Source organism: Pipistrellus kuhlii, unplaced genomic scaffold (genome assembly GCF_014108245.1).
Source record: "Pipistrellus kuhlii isolate mPipKuh1 unplaced genomic scaffold, mPipKuh1.p scaffold_m20_p_4, whole genome shotgun sequence".
In the NCBI taxonomy this organism is placed as follows: domain Eukaryota; kingdom Metazoa; phylum Chordata; class Mammalia; order Chiroptera; family Vespertilionidae; genus Pipistrellus; species Pipistrellus kuhlii.
In genome coordinates this window covers 17051323-17067446 of record NW_023425540.1, presented here as the reverse complement: position 1 = coordinate 17067446, position 16124 = coordinate 17051323, and the positions used below count along the sequence as shown (strand labels likewise).

General features: G+C 35.8%; 1 protein-coding gene across 1 annotated transcript in view; it reads left to right on the top strand.

Annotated features, from left to right (window-relative positions):
- The window catches only part of CDH12 (cadherin 12), a 455451-nt gene that overhangs the window by 240210 nt on the left and 199117 nt on the right, over positions 1–16124 (top strand). The window lies entirely within an intron of this gene.

Here is a 16124-nt window from a genome sequence, read left to right as displayed (position 1 = left end):
AGAAATGATTTTAGGGAGCTAGAGCAGGCAACAGTTTAGGAGGCTATGGTAGTAATTCACATAAGCGTTGATTGTGGCTTGCCCTAATGGGAAGTGTGCGATGGGATGAGAAGTGGCCCATACTTTTTAAAGAAAAAGTAAATAATTGCTGATTAATTGATTCTTGCTTTAGAAATAATGAACAAGTTCAGTGATCTTTAAAGAAATACAAAAGAAGAAAAAAACAACAAAATCACTTCAGCATTGTTCAACAGCTTTTGTGAATGTCCTAGAAAAAAAAAATGTAGACACAAGAGAAAATGAATAATTGAAGGAGTGAAAACACAGACACATACACATATCCCTGTTTATGACACATTGGATCTTATGTGAGAAAACAGGCTAACTGAATATATTTCTTTTTCTCAGTTGGGATTTTGGATAAAATATAATTTTCTATATTTACATTGCTCTACTTAAATTAATTTAAAATGTTTTGATGATTAGATCAATTATTTTAATAAAATTTCTTTAAAGCTTATTAGTTTATATTACAAATTTGTCATTTATTTACTCATAGTCATATGTTATCTGCATATTGAGTGGCTATTAGCTGAGAAGCAACTTTGAATCAGTCCATAAAAGTTCTAGGTACTGTTTGGAAAGTCAAGATAATAAAATAGAAAAGATTTTCAGGATGGAATTTACAGTCTTGTGAGGTGACTATATCAGACAATTACATGTTCCTGATGTTGAGTAAATTTAATTCATTTTAAATAACATTGCAATGTATTCATCTACATTTGTCATAAAATTTACCTGAAAACTGGTTCTACACCTTAAATATTTAATTATGTGAAACTATTTTTAGCTGTGTTTTGAGTTTCTGGCATATTGATATCAAACTATTGGTATCACTATTCTGCTGCCAGATCATCACTTTTACTTTCTAATCTTGTCATGAGCACAATTTTTATGTGATTCTTATTAATATAAAAATGTAGAGCATTAAAACTGGTTAAAATTTGATATAGGTCAGATGAATTTTATAATAAATAAAACACACTTTACACATCAATCCCAATTTTACATTTTTCCTGTAGTGGAAAAAATTGAATTTTTGACCATGAGACATTGACCGTGAGGACAAAAATAATGGAAAGAGTTTATATCTGTGTGTCTCCATTGTACTTGTATATAAAATTAACTAATCCTGTTACCATTAGCAATACATTAATCAAAATGGTATGATATGGCAGTAATGTAAATCAGAGAACCCTTTTCAATATTATCAATAGTTGGATAAGATTAACAATAACCCAATCTGCTATTTACTAGAAATGGATAGGACCTTAAGCAATAAATATGATTCTCAAGATTTGCTCATTTTTAGATCTTAGAAATTAATTATATTTCTGAGCCACATATTGGATGCTGAAAGAAAAAAAATATGTATTAATATTTAGAGAAAACAATATATTTTCTATTATGCTCTTTCTTAAAATTGTGATTAAAAGGATTTACCATTCATATATCACAATCATAGATTTATACATGAAATGTAGTGGTCTAAGAACACTCAGGTAAAAATATATAGATGTTAAAGTACACCCTAATGAACAATCAATAAATCAATAGACATTCTGAGAGCCTACAATGTACCAATTGATTGTCCTCTCCTTGACAAAGGATTCCTTTGGCTCTGTGACAGTTTCTCCTTTGTTTTTCTTACTTTTCAGGCAATTTCTTCTCCCACTTCTATGCCAGTCTCCTTTACTCAGCATAGACTGTCCATTCTACTCTAAAGTGAAACCCAGGATGATCTCATTGGTCTCTGGCTTTAGTTGTCATCTATACTTTGATGAGTTACAAAATCGTATCTCCTGCTCCCATTCAATTTTCGAATGCCAGACCTATCCTCTGCACTTACACATGACAGAAGGCTCATCAAGTTCACAGAGTCCAAAATTCAGTCTTATATTGAAGCCCAGATTCACGTCTCTAATGGTCTCTGCTTCAGTTGATGGTACCACCATCCACTTGGATTCCCAGTCCAAAAACCTGAGTATAATGTTTATAGGACGGTTCCTGGAGCCAAACCAACGTAGTTTAAATACTAGCTCTACTCTACAGCTGTCTGAGTTAAACAAGTTATTTAATAACTCTGTACTTCACTTTATGTTATTAGAGTACTATTTTCTATGTTTATTGTAAGAATTAAATGAACTAATAAATCTGAAACGATTAAAATAATGAGTTGTACCAACAAGTGCAATATGAGTGTTAGCTATTGCTTTTATTATAATTTTTACCCTTTTCTTCTTTAACCAGGCCGTTGACATTCAATACATGACTAAATTCTCCCTTTTCTAACTCCAAAATATATATATTTTTTATTTGTCTTTTTGTTTTTCCATCATGGACAAATCCACCATTATCTATCTTCAATGGTAGACCTATTCATATCACTGAGCTTCCTAATATTGTGTAATCACTTTCCAATATAAAATATTTAAGGATAAAAAAACCTCCATGACCAGTGGTCCTTAGCTTACCTCTTATCCTTAATATTTATCTGTCACTAATTGTTCACTAGCACTTTATTTCATACACCTTCCAGTTCTACTAAGTAGCTAAGGACCCTCTCTTCTCCTGATGACATCATTTTTGCTCCTTAGATTTCAATTTCAATTTGACTTCTTCTGAGGCACTTCTCTAATATTCATTTCTTATAGCAGACCAACTTGCTCTGGATGCTCACATGGACATTATACACTTGCCCTTCATAGATGTTATCACTCTTCTTATGAATTTAAGTTAACTTTGTGTTCACATGTCTCAGAGGTAAGGCCAATGAGAAGCATCCATTAGAATAGATCACTTTATCCTTAGCATTTGGTATATTGCTCCATCATAGATGGTGTTCAATCGATATCTGTTCAAGTAAGAAATAAATGCCAGTCACTAAGCCCTGTGCTGACTGAAACCACAACTGCAGAACTGGAAAACAAACAAACAACAAAACAAGTGTGAGGAATGTTATGAAGGAGATACACAAAGAATTATGTTATCCAACAGGGACAATCCCTAGCTTCTTGTACGTTGACTGAGAAGGCCTCCATTGGGGCACTCTGTGTTTTCAAGCTGAACTTAAAGCTGAGTAATAATTGACTGGATGAAAGCACTGAAGCATGAGGTGGGCAGGCTGAAGGAACAGACTTTGCCAAGTCTCTCAGCAGGAGAAAGTGTAGTTTCTATGGGACTGAGATGCACACGAGAAGTTCTCGGGAAGCTGTAAGTTTGCATGGAGGGCATTTCTTTCGTGACACGTATATTCTAAGCCTGGGGGGCTTTTCTGTAATGTTCTGCTCTAATTGAGACTTGGAGACTTTCTGGCACCTCGGATAAAAGGGGAGGTCTTGGTTCATATAATGGCATGTTGGTGACTCAGGATCTGACATAATTTTAATGAAAACACTAACAGTAATAGTCAATGTTTGCTGTAAGTTTGTAGACTAAAATGTTTAACCCATACTAGTATGAGTATGTATGTATGCACACACCTCTGCACAAATGTGTGCACACCCACACAAAGGTCTAGAAAAATTATACCAAGACTAGACTTACATGAAAGTGGAATAGTAGGTTCTTACAATACATTATACATTTCTCTTCTTTTGCACATTATCCATCCATCATGTGACCAAAACTTTTAAAACACAAGTAAATATTGAGCAGAAATATGTGTTTACTTTAAGATACACAGTTTGACAAACATGATAGAGCATAAATGTATCTTTTAGCTGAGAAATCATCACACTTAAGTTTACCTTGGCTAAAGGTACTAAAGGAAAAGAGCATGATGCTAGAATAAGCTCAAATTTGTATAAATTTAATCACTATTATGTAAGGCATGCCTTTTCTAGGATTTCTCCGCTTCAAGCCATCTCAATTAGCTTTTCGCAGGGGTGAGAGTTCCAGGGATTTGCTTGGCAGCGTGAGCCTGAAAGGCCACTTGGTGCAGCTGCCTTCCATTTGTTTCACCAAGAGACTAAGCAGCACTAAAGCAGTTCTTCGCAATGAACTGGAAGGAAAGGGCCAAGATAGTTTTATTGCTTAGCAACTTGGCAGTAGGAATTGCTAAAATATTACAGTCTCCCCTATCTATGAACTGAGACAGGCTTTCAACGGATGGCTCTCAAGCTCAAACATGATTAAGATAAAGCCACATGGCCTTGGCTTATATTTCATCAGAGAGGAGGAAGATGAAGTTAGGCACTTTTAAATACACTTACAGTAATTTCTCAGGAACGCTTGGCTGGTTTGAGCCCAGTGCTAATCTGCGGAATTAAGGGGCCCTGGCTGTGATGGTATAAATCCTGTGGTCCGCATTGATCACTGGGGTTTCCTTTGCATTTAGGAAGGAGGGCTAGACCTCATGAGAAATTGTAAGCCCAGGAAAATCCTGAGATAAACATCTTTATAAGAGAGCGGTGACAGTCTGCCATACATTTCCAGAATGTAAAGAGCCGTGGTGGTTTGCTTTCTTTCTGTGCAAATTACAGAATGGATGAGAGTGACAGAGTGATGACACCAGCTAAACGGAAGCATAATGTAGACAGTTACTGCAGACACCTTATCACACTTCTGCTTACACACCCTGCCTGAAAGCCTCCTACAGTTTAAACACTCAAGCTCTTCTTAACTAATGCAATGCAGTTAGTGATGCTAATTTTACCAACTGATTAATGGCTTTCTGCTATGAATACTCAGCTACACAGAAACGTATTTTATATATAATGATTATTTTGATAACTATAAGAATCATGAGGATTAAATTAATTAACTATACTGTGTTAACCCTTAAGACTTACTATTATTAATTTTTAGTGGAAGGAAATAATATTCTGGGGAGAAACAGATGATGCCATATTTCACCAAAACTTTAAATTCTTAGAATATCCGGTTATCTTACTATTTTGTTAGTAGGGTTTTAGTTGTTTTTTGTTTTGTTTTGTTTTGTTTTTTTAATTGATATTGGGATGGGCAACATATGTTAATTGATGGAATTTCCATTCATATCTAGTCTCTCCATGTGCATAAATGTATCCTACATAGTTTCAAGTTAATAATAATAAAAAAGATGGGATTCATCATGTCAAAAGTTGGAGATGAATAAATTGACAGTAAAACAAAATATTAAATAACAATTTTTGTTTGCATAATGTTAAAAAAAAAAAAGATCTTTAGTAGAATGGCTCTAACTCTGATCTTACTCCTTCCTATTCAAATAAGTATTTAATATGTTAAACTTTAATTTAAATTTTTAAAAATATATTTTATTGATTGTTTACAGAGAGTAAAGGCCAGGGATAGAGAGTTAGAAACATCAATTAGCTGCCTCCTGCATACCCCCAACTGGGGATGTGCTTGCAACCAAGGTAATTGATTGGAATCAAACCTGGGGCACTTGAGTCCACAGGTCAGTGCTCTATCTACTGAGCTAAACTGGTTAGGGTATTTAACTTATTTTTTTATAATATATTTTATTGATTTTTTACAGAGAGGAAGGAAGATGGATAAAGAGTTAGAAACATTGATGAGAGAAAAACATCGATCAGCTGCCTCCTGTACATCCCCCACTGGGGATGTGCCCCCAACCAAGGCACATGCCCTTGACCAGAATCGAACCTAGGACCTTTCAGTCTGCAAGCCTACACTCTATCCACTGAGCCAAACCAGTTTGGGTTTTAACTTAATTTTTAAAAGGCTTCCATTGACATCAAATACAATGAAGTAAATGACATTTTGCCACATAGATGCTACACATTAATTTTCATTTTATTTTAAATTTTCCAAGTTTAATTAAAAATATCATAAAGACACTTTAGGATCAATTTTTAAGAAGGAAAAGCAACTAGAAATTTCACTAACAACAACAACAACAAAACAAAAAAAACCTAAAATATATCAGAATGAATCTGTAAGTAATTGTTTTTAAACTTCCTATATTTTGTATTATCAAATTTAATATAATAAAGCATTCACATTTTTATTTTATATTTCTAAAAGTTTCACATTGCAGATGAGGTGCATAAGCCATTTTCTAAATGAGCAACCTTTAGAACTTAAACCTATAAGTTGTAATTCCTAAGCCAAACTAAAACACTAATTTTTGTTTAAACTGTGAATAAATCAATAAGAGCCCACAAGTCCTCTTTTTAGCTTTAGAAGACAGGGGAGATTAAGTTAAATTTAAATAGCAAAAGTTACCACAAAAGGAATAAACTTTTAAATTATGAAATAGCTCTAGCTCTTCAGTGGAAATCTTATTGCTTCCATGTGAATAATTTTTTCATCAATGCACATTTATTCTGTTTTTATTTAAATAGGTGACTTAATAAAATATACCTTATATGCTATGTTTCTTTAATCTGTGTTTAAACAACTTGCTGGTATCTTTCAAAATGATCATTTTCTGGAATGCACAGGAGTGTATAATGAAAAGAATGGTTAGTCAGAGAAATTACAGACCATTTGTATCCTCACCTTAATGAGAGTTTATTGCCAGTCATCCATCGGGCTCAGTTTTGTTCAAACAATTACCAGACTGCTTTATTTATAGAACCCACGTGCCTGTTTTTGGCAAAGGGTTCTCATAAATTACTAAAATACAATAGCTCAAGAACAGACCTTGTTTCAAAAATGGATTCCAATTATAATGGAAGGAGAACACTTAGGTGAAGATTTCAATTGCACCATTTGCTCCTGGGAAATCCAGGATAAATGGCCATGACTGTGCATGGCTATTTTTCAGAATTAAAATCCCAAATGTAAAAGGAAACTTATCATAAAGAAAAACAGTCATTGAACCTAATTGTCATTAATCATTGAAAAAAGCACAGTAGTATATTTAGTAAATGTCCTAAAGCAGTACCCAGCCTGCCAGATTTGAAAGAGAGGAAGAGGGAAACTGGGAGAGAGAAAGAGAAAGAAAATGAAAATATGCATTAATATCAATCCCAGGAGATGCAAAACAGTCTCTATAAAGACTCAGAATTATGTTGATAGTTTATTATTTGGTCTTGTATAACTTGCATGCACAATCACATACTCTGGGCCACACAGAACTTATTACTGAAACTTGAATTCCAATTAAAGTAGGAAATATGAAAACAAAGCCTGTAATTCATACTCTGAGTGTTTGCTGTCAAGACTGCTTCTTGGAAAAATTATAAAGTTCTGGTGTGTAAGAGGCTCTTAAAAATAGAAAACATGCTTTGCAAATCATATTGGAAGGTCAGGCTAAAGTGGGTTACTTACAACATACACTTAATTGCATGTCTTTTTTAAAATATAGTTTTATTGATTTCAGAGAGGAAGGGAGAAGGAGAGAGAGATAGAAACATCAATGCTGCTGAAGCCAGTTTGGCTCAGTGGATGGAGCATCGGTCTGTGGGCTGGAGGGTCCCAGGTTCGATTCCGGTCATTGGCATGTGCATTGGTTGTGGGCACATCCCGAGTGGGGGGTGTGCAGGAGGCAGCTGGTCGATGGTTCTCTCTCATCGATGTTTCTGACTATCTATCCCTCTCTCTTCCTATCTTTGAAAAATCAATAAAATATGTTAAAAAAGAAATAAACATCAATACTGAGAGAGAATAATTGATTGACTGTCTCCTGTATGCCCCACACTGGGGATCTACCCCAAAACCAGAGCCTTTGCCCTGACCAGGAATCAAACCCTGACCTCCCGGCTCATAGGTCAATGCTCAACCACTGAGCCACACTGGCCAAATGATAAACCACTGAGCATGTGGGCCAGCCAGCCTTCCATGTCTTAATTGACTAACAGATGATTAGATTTTAGAATAATTCATAAATCTGTGATATTTTTAAGTGGTGTAAGCTCATATTTGGTGATTTGCTACTGATCATTTCTTGTTGTCTTGCATACAGTTCCAGGATAATTTATTTTTGCCTGGGTTCGATTATAGGATTTTGTTCTAAATGATACTACCTGTATCACAATAGTAGAATTTCTCCAATTTTTGTTTAATGATTCTTTCACCAACGTATTTTTTCCCCCTCTATAACCTCACAGCTTCATTACCCAGGTAAAAGTTGTAGCCAGATCTTAAGAATCTAATTGATTAGTATGGCAATACAATGGTAAAAAGTTATTCTGTTAACGCGAATAGAACAGAAGTCATTGTCAAGGGGAATATAAGCTTTTATAGCATTTTGTTATTATGCATATATAATTGAAGATTGACAGAAGTATGTGCACCATGCTTATGTCAACCTTCTGGTACAAGTCCTTCTTTCTAATGGCAACTTGGTGCCATATACGGGTGCTTAGTGGTTATAAATATTGTAGGGTGGAATGGTCAGATTTTTACTAGCCCTGACAATTATTGAAAAGAAGTGCTTCATAGGGGACATCACCTAGCCAGCTGCTCCTCTGCTCCTTGTGTTTACTGAATTTTTACTGGGAGATGTGCTTTGTCAGCAAATCTGATCTTTTCCACTGAGCTCTTCTCCCAGCAAGGGTCTGTATTGCCAGCTCCCTCATTTCCCAAATGTTTGCTCACATTACCTTTTAGGTGAACTTGCATCTTCCTATTCTCCTACCACCACTCCTGACATCCTTATCCCATTTTACCTGCTGCTCCACTTTTCCTATTTAAAAAAAAAATGACATCATTTTTAAGTAGGCCATTTGACTTAAGTACATATTATGCTTACTGCTTTGTTTGCTATCTCCCTCAAAGGAAGACTTTTTTGTTTGGTTTTGTACATTCATTCCAAAGATCTTAGGAAAAACCAGCTGACCCATTAAGCAATCACTGATATTTGTTGAATAAATGAAAAACACCAACATCGATGTGCATTATTAAAATTTTACTAAATGGAAGGGGAAATTTTCTCATACACTTAGATCTTTAATTTGATTTATTCTCACCTTGAGCAGTTCTTTCATCTTTGATCTCATATTAAAGAAAATGCATTTTAGAAAGTGGATTTAGTCATTTTTACTGGTCTGTGCTGTATTATTTAAAAACAAAACCAGAAGGCACCTTAGAGTACTTTGGTTCCTTCGGTGTCCACCCCAACCCTGTGCATTTAGCCCTTTATTGTGAGCTAGCGGCCCGGTGCACGAAATTCATTCAAGAATAGGCCTTCCTTCCCTAGGCTATAGCACCTGCTTCCCTCTTGCAACCAGGACCTGGGTTGGGTTCTCTCCAGCCCCCTGCAGGCACCTGGGACCCAGGCTTCACTCCTGCCCAGGCTTCCTCCAGAAGGACTTCTGGTCTAATTAGCATATCACCCTTTTATTATTATGGATAACTGCTCTCAGTTAAACAACCCCTCAGTGTCCACTTATAGTCACTGGGTTGCCCTCACATCCTTTGGAAAACTGAAAGCTCAGTTAAAGACACAACTTCCTTTTATGGCACAATTTGTTGGCTCTTAAACTGGATCACTCTCTTTACCATTTGATATTCTCAACTGAGCAATTTATGACAGATTTTAAGGCCTACTGTCTGCTGCAAGCAGCAGGTTTTAAAAACTCCATCCTCATCATAAGCTTAATGAGTAAATGGCTGAAAGCTCAGCAGGTTGGTGGGGGCAGTGCTGGGGTTCTTTTTCTCTGGCAGCCAGCTTGCTCTTGCTGTAATTAACAATGAAATGTTACCTCTCTCGCCTTTTACTTGGAGACAGGGAAAGTGACTGGTATTATGGAGAGAAATAAATTTACATTGTCGCTTTATCAAGCATCCATAGCTTCAGGAGCTCAATGCACACAAAATTACTATAAGATGACAGTCTCGCCAGAAAGTAGTTTCAAAAATATTGAAAGCTCTCGAGGCGGAAGAATCGGGACATCATAAGAATACAAAAAGAGGAAAAAGACATTTTGTATAATCCTGTCCCTCCTTTCCTCCTGCTTATTTTTTCTCCTATCCATCTTCTTATAAAAAGATCAAAGATCTATCTAACTTGTCTCCCTAAGTGAATCTATTTCAGTCAATGTCACAGCCCACCTAATGTCACTCTGCTCACTCACTTTCCCACAGTGACAAGAGTTCCCTTCACACTGCTCTTCTCAGCTCTCCCTGTGGGCCCCACAGCTGCATCCATTATCCTAGAAAATAATTTAGTAAGAAAAGAAGGAGCGCTGGAGTTCTCTGAATGAGTCCTGCACAGTGAAGTTGATGCCACTGAGAATTAGCCATGTCTACAGCAATAATAGACCACAGATCACTGTTCTTAACCTTGTTCTTCCTCCAGAGCAGTGCATCTGGACACCTTGCTTTCCCCACCTGTGAGAGGTGGTGCAGAATTCTCTGTCATCTTCCCTCTCATGGACTCTGAAGGTGCCATGAAGTCCAAATGCTCACGCCAGCTTTGTGAGTTGGTGGAAAATAAGTGTAGAGTCTCACAAAGAGGCAAAAGATTATTTGGAGTTAAGGATCTAAGATCATAGTAATTCATATAATTGTTTTTATCTTGATCATTCTTTCTTAGTTTTGACTGTGCAAGTATTCATATTGTCAGCATTCTCTCAAGAAGTTATTCCTCTTCATCCTCAAACATTTTTCTATTGCAAGTATATCTGAAACCCTTATCTGTGGATGAGAATAGTTGAAAGTGATATAAGCTATCTTGTTTAAAAAAATAGCAATATTTTACACTGATTAAGTAACCTGATTGATTAAGCAGATTGGCAAGTTTTATTTTACTTGTTTGTATTACTGACAAAAGTATACACTTAGTTATGTGTGTGCATAAGTATTCATGTATAAACCCTGTACTGACTGAATCTTGGGTCTCCTCATAATTCCTATGTTGAAATTCTAATTCCCAGTGTGATGGTATTTGGAGTGAGGTCTTTGGGAGGTAGTCATGGTGGAGCCCTCATGAATGGCATTAGTGCCCCTTCAGATATATTTAATGGAAATATTAGCAATCTATTTTACATATTTCTTATGAATGTACAAAACATCTATATATTATATAATAGAGGCCCAATGCATGAATTTGTGTACCAGTGGGGTCCCTCAGCCTGCCCTGCTGGATCTAGTAGAAACAGGCTCTCTGACATCCCCCGAGGAGTCATAGATTGCAAGAGGATGAAGGCCAGACTGATTAGGGCTGGGGAGGGACACAGGAGGTTGGCCAGCCAGAAAGGAACTGTGATTGTGCTCCAGGGCATGTCCAGCCCATCTCACAGAGTCCCAATCAGCTGGACACCGGCAGCAAGCTAACCTATCAGTCAGAGTATCTGCCCCCTGATAGTCAGTGCAATCGATCGGTCTACTGTCTGCCTCTGGTGGTCAGTGCACATCATAGCAAGTGGTTCAGCGGTCTTAGCATATAATTAGCATATTATGCTTTGATTGGTTGAATGAACAACTGGACACTTAGCATATTAAGCTTTTATTATATAGGATTGTCAGTCTCTAACTATGTTAAATTTGAGCATACCGTGTTTGGGATGACTGTCAAAAGACTCAAATGAATACATTTGCTTTATATTTTTATCAGATTATATAATAAAATATTTTCTTGAAAGAATGAGAATGAATTTTGAAATTATTGAAAATAAACTAGGTATGATCAAGAAAAAAGCCCCTGAGCAAAGCACTGGATATAAGGTTGTGAGTTTTAGGAATTTTGTGTAATCAGTGGCCAGGAAGGAATCTGGAGCTGAGTTGCATAGCTGAGCTGAAAGACAACTACATGCAACTTTAGTACCTTCTACTCTCCCTCTTCTTCAATGGCCTTCTTCTTTGAAAGTATTTGAGAAAAAGATGTTGCCTCTATTAGGCCCTGTTTCTTTGTTTTACTCAGATCTGAATACAAATGTCAATCACCCCTGGGACTTTCCTGCTAATAGTCTGGAAAGTCTTCATTAATATTTGCCTTAAACCACTACTGTCTGCTGCCTCTCTCCTGTTGTCCTCAATCCATGTGTTATGTTTTCCTCACTATTAATTCACAATACCTCCTGTACAAGGCTGCTGCAGAGAAGATGTCACAGAAATAGACATTAACTCAAAGGAAATAAAACTAAGAATATAAAAAACAACAATGATTTAAAATTGCAGATGCTTATTGTTAGGGTCCAGGAGTTTAATGGGAAAGAAAAATAATGTAAACACAGCAGTAGGAAAGGCACCTTTTTGCTGTACCCTAGCTCCCAGGCTTAGCTCTCTATCTGCAGGTCTCCCAAGATCATTTTGCTCTTTCTTCTACTTCAGAAAATTGTATCACCAACAATCCAATGTGTTGTAGCACTTATAATCAAGGTTTTTCAATATGTTTGGCTATCTACCTATCATCTATCTATCTATTATCTATCCATCTATCTATCATCTATCTATCATCTATCTCTCTATAACTTATTTATCATCTATCTATCTATCTATCTATCTATCTATCTATCTATCTATCAGTATCTATATCTATCTTACCTATATCTATCTAGATGGGTTGAGTGAAGCACATTTGTAAAGAAAGACATTCTTAAAGACAATATACCTTGTAAAGATAGTCCAGGCTTTCCATGGATATACATATTTTGTAAACAACAATTTAAATTCTCCTTCCCATAGCTTTTTGCCACCTAATTATGCACATGGTTGCTTAAGAAAAAGGGGCAGTTTATAATGCCTTTCAAAATAACCCAAGCTCCCTTCAGCTAATAGAGAATCAGCAAAGGATCTGAGGTTATTCTATTTTCTTTATATTAGGCCAGATCTAATGCATAGCCAGGACTCTCCACCCAACACATATTTCTGAAAATTGTAAGGAATTGGTGAACATATGTCTCTTTCCTTTGAATGGAATATCTAGGAGTGCTTCTTGCAGTTACATGACACAGATAGAGAAATACCCCCACATGCTGCCATGGGAATCATTCCTTTCCAGTGAGATGTGGCTGCTGAAAGTTTGTGCAAGGATGAGAGTAAAGAGCCAGGCTCAGAGTCTGTCTCACCAAGGAAGCAGGTGATGTGGGATAACAGTAGAGCCATTTAATCACTCAGCACAGAAATGCTGCCATTCTGGCTCTAAAACTCTGTGATCATTTTGAGACAGGCATGCAGGAGCAAGACTAATACTAACAGCTCAAACCAGTCTATTATCTCCATCACCTATTGACTCAGCATGGGTCAGGACCATAGTCAGTGGCACACAATTAATTGTCTACAGAGCCAACATACATAAAGAATTGGTGAAGAAACACTTGGCACATATGGTAGTGGTGTCTAATAAACAGGAAGACTGCTACCCCCTCTAAACACAGATTACCACTTTTCCAGTTTTCTCAAAGGCAGTTGTTGTTACTGTTTTTAATTACATAAAAGCTCTCAGTTAAACATACCTACACAAATATTTGTGCAAAAATGTTTATAGTAGTTTTATTAGCCTAAAACTGGAAACCTCCCAAAAGTTAATCAATAATTGAATAGATAAATTGGATAAAATAAATTGAAAGGATATTGTTAGTACAATGAAATACATATAGCAATAAGTAGCTAATGACTCATATACTCAATGACATGGAAAATTTTGAATCATTATGCCAAGATAAAGAAACCAGAAACAAATTAGTACCTACTTATAATACCATTGATATACAATTCAGCAAAGATAAATCTTATCCATAGTGACAGTATCTACATAAGTGATTGCCTGTGGTCAGGGACTGGTAGGAGGGAGGACTGGAGAACTTCTAAGTCTACTTCAATGTATTCTGCTCCTTTTTATGCTCACTTTTTTTAGTCTAAAAATATTCCCCCTTATAAAAATATTAAAATAAACAGAAACTGTATTTTCAAGCTTTTATCCTACATTGATTCTTGGCTTCTTCTGGGCAAATATACTTATGTAATAATTGACATTAACTGTTTCTTCTTCCATGATTCATCCCATCTCTTACATTTTTAGTTAAGGTACATACCTACCCTTTAGTTGCAACTTACTTTCAAAGAAAATCATCAGCCAGTATCTCCCATGATTCTCAACTTTTCCAGTAACCGCCCTCTTTTTTTCCTGTCTCTTTAGAATGTTGTCTGTTCTTGAATTAAGATTCCATGCTCTGACTTCTGATTTCTTTTTATGGCTGCTATTACCTTCCTGTGATCTCTTCAAATACCTCCTTGAATCCAGAATTCTTTGATAAGTTTTCTTTCTCATGCTTTTTTCAATATGTCTGGGCTAATGCTTTCTAAATATGTATCTCTCATGTTTTAGCTTGTCTAACTGGTAAAATGTGGTATCCTGACATTGTACACAAACACGTCATGTGTCAAATTTAACACACTGCATCTTTTACGCAAGACCCTTTGAACCCCAAATTTAAACTTTGGCATATAATTCAGCTCCTCCCTTGCACATATTATGCAACTTATTTTATTTGAAATATTAGGATTTCTATTTGAATGCGTCTCTCATGTAGACCATATTTCTTTAATTGTTCCAGTAAACAGTTTACACTTACAATGAGCCTTAATCATTGTAATTGTGTTCCATTCTTATTTTCTCTAATGTACCCTATACATTGCTGTAGCGTAATAAGATCAGTAAAGCTCAACTCAGTTTGCTTCTTTGATCTGCTTGCCAGTTTTCAATGAAAATTTCATATTAATCAAGAAAAAAAAAACAATGACTAAACAATTATTATTAAGAACTGGAAAACAGCAATCAGGAGCTGAAGGCCAGGCATAGACAGATAAAAAAGCATGCCCAGTATCCTTATTCTAATATTAAATGAGCTTCTACTTTCATTTCAACTAGCACTTTTTGTCAATGTTATTTCCCACAGACTACTTTCAAGCACCCTTTGCTAAACCCGTTAGAAGAATTTTGCTCAGAGCTTTCTCAAATTTATACTTTTGCTGAGATTGTTCTCACTTTCTGGAATGATGATCACAATCATAAGCATAAAAATTATAAGTATCATTCATAGAGCATGTACTGTAGGCCATTCATGGGTAGCATTTGTACCCATGATTTCATTTCACCTTCACAGCTGTACTATGAGGTCAGATTTGTTTTGTGCATTTTACAGATGAAGAAATGGAACCTCAGAGATGTGGCATAACTTACTATAGTCACACAAGTAGTAAACTCTGTCTAGTTGGTCACATGAAAAACCTTCACACTTTTCACTGTTAAACACTGCCCCATGTATAGTATGTCCCCCTTTCTAGCTTGCTCATACATGTGCTTATCTGACTCATCCTTCATATAACTTACTTTAAAATCAGTTGCTGTTTTCAAGTTGGAACTTATTATCCTTCCTCATCCCAAGTACGTTTTTCAATTTAAACTTATGTTTTTCACTTGTCACTTAACGTCTTGCATTCTGGTCATCTGTGCACAGCTGTTGTCTCTATAAGCTACTGCTTAACAACTTAAGGACAATGTTATCCTTCATGTATCTTAAAATGCACCTTCACACGAAGAAGGTAGCAAATACTTATAATCGGATGTGCAAATCTGCATATTTCTGGCTTACTAGAGCATATTTAGAAAACTTACTTGAGAAGAAAAGTGAAACACAGTCTTTAACTGCTTGTGTACAGAAGTAGTTATTGTTGGTAAATACTAATGCCTCCTCTATATTTCACGAACTGTGGTTCTCAGAGCCAGAGAAGGTGAAATGAGAAAAAAATCCTCTAGGAGAGATTATAGTGAAAGAAGAGATATAAATAAGTAAAAATAGTGAAACTGTCCTGTTTCATTTATATTTATAATCTTTTATTATAATATTTAGTTTATATTTCCAGTGAAGTGTATGTACTTACAAAAGAATATATTTACTTATCCTGAAGGATCATGTGTTAACAAATAATTGGGTGATACTTCGTTTGTCATCTGTGTGAAGTAAAAGAGATATTTTTGAATGTAAAAAACAACACCTATATTTAACACAAATAACTTTCTATCTTACATGTTGTGTGACTGACAATAACAAGTCTTTTTGCTATGCAAATTTGTCAATTGAAGAATAGAGTGCATTATCTTATTGAGTATTATTATGTACCCTCAGCATCTATTATCCCTATTAATTCCAAGTTTAACCTCCACCTTGCCCTTTTCCTCTTCTAATTTGGAGTGGGAAAATCATTTC